Genomic DNA, 1751 nt, shown 5'->3' with positions numbered 1-1751 from the left:
CCTCTGCCCTACTGACAAAGTCCACTGTCCTACTGCCACCAACCTCCACCTTGCTGACTTGTCCAATTCTCTACTGACATCTGCCAGTGTCTTACTGATGCCAACCTCTGCCCTACTGACATGTCCACTGCTCTACTGACACCATCCACTGATCCACTGCTCTACATATACTGCCCACTGCCCTACTGACACTTATATATATATATATATATATATATATATATATATATATATATATATATATACATACACACACACATACACACACACACACACACGTGTCTGAGCTTTGGAGTGCACACTGTAATGCAATAGGCTGCACACACCTGTGTCTCTAATAATAAGCTGGGATGCCATGTTTCATGATGCAAACCTCAATGGTAGTGGCTTCAATGACAGTGTATGGTCAAGATTTAGGGTCAAATCCAAAGGGCTCTCCAGTGTGTGGAGTCATATACTCTCTAACAATGTGTGTCAAAAACAAAGGTTTTATTTGCACAACATTTGCAAACATATGTTTTTGTTGAAGCTGTACAGCCTCATTAAGGCCTCTCTTTGTTATGTGGTTCTAACTATAATATATGAGAATCTCCATGTTGAAGCATACAGTATTTGGCAAGGCATAAATTGAACGCAGGTATGCCTATATGGAGCCCATTCCACTTTAAAGTTGCAGATGCACAGCAACAATGGCAGCTGAAGACTTCAAGATGTCCCCACACCAAATGTATGTATCATTTATCATTTCAGATACTCTAAAACTATAATTAAATACAACCAAAGCACTGACAGTAATGGGGGAGGGGCTATGACGACAGTGAATTGTGTAATGGGAATAAGCCACGATCACTTATGTCTACCCACCTCCTGAGTCTGTTGCAGCTGTTGTTCTGCACCAGGCCTACCCAAAAATACAACTGGAGCCCACAGTTGTAAATAAATCTACTCATATGGCCTGCACCACCCAGCCAAGACAATAGAGGGACCGATAACAATAAGGTCAGTAGGTGATTCAATGTCAAACAGATATATGTGATAAAATAAGCCCTTGTTCCTATTGGAGTGACTTGTCATGCCATTTGACAGGTCAAATGGCATGACAAGTCGAATCCTATTGTCAGCAATGGCCACGTTCAAATTGGTACAACGCCGACTTTGCCGTCGATTTGAAAAACTTGTTTCTGCACTACTTTTAGCATCCTCTGGCAATTAGTTCCCTTTCAGCACTTGCACACCCAAAAGTTCACAGCAAGGTCTTTACTCACAGGATGCCATCCAGCATCCACAGGTAATTCCTCAGTTAGGGAGACAAAAGCTCCCTCTCCAGTAGGGATGAGCTTCGAGTCGAACGATGAACAAATGGGCTTCTTCACGGGAACTTAGAGTTCCTGCATTATCATGGACTCTGACCCTCCAATTCCAATGAATGGGTCACGTGCTGGCCGGGGGATCCTATCCCACAGCCATGTCAATTGCAAGTCTGGTATTCTACCATCTATAACACCGTCAAGCTGGCTTTGGCTGAACAAACTTTCCCTAACTTTTAACTCATCCACTGTGTGTAGGGTGAGATAGAAGTTAGTTATTTAGGCAGGGAGATTGTGTTTAGCTTAAGCATGCTTGACAGTGGCATAGGTGATAGAATATCAGGCTAGCTAGGTGTGGGTTCGGATCCTTTGGCCAGTGGGTGATTTATCAATGGAATTCAATAGTTAATAAACGTTGCTTGCAAGGAGAGATATATTTGCTTT

This window comes from Pelophylax lessonae (genome assembly GCF_965119305.1).
Source record: "Pelophylax lessonae genome assembly, chromosome: 5".
NCBI lineage: Eukaryota > Metazoa > Chordata > Amphibia > Anura > Ranidae > Pelophylax > Pelophylax lessonae.
Note: the sequence above shows the minus strand (reverse complement) of the source record.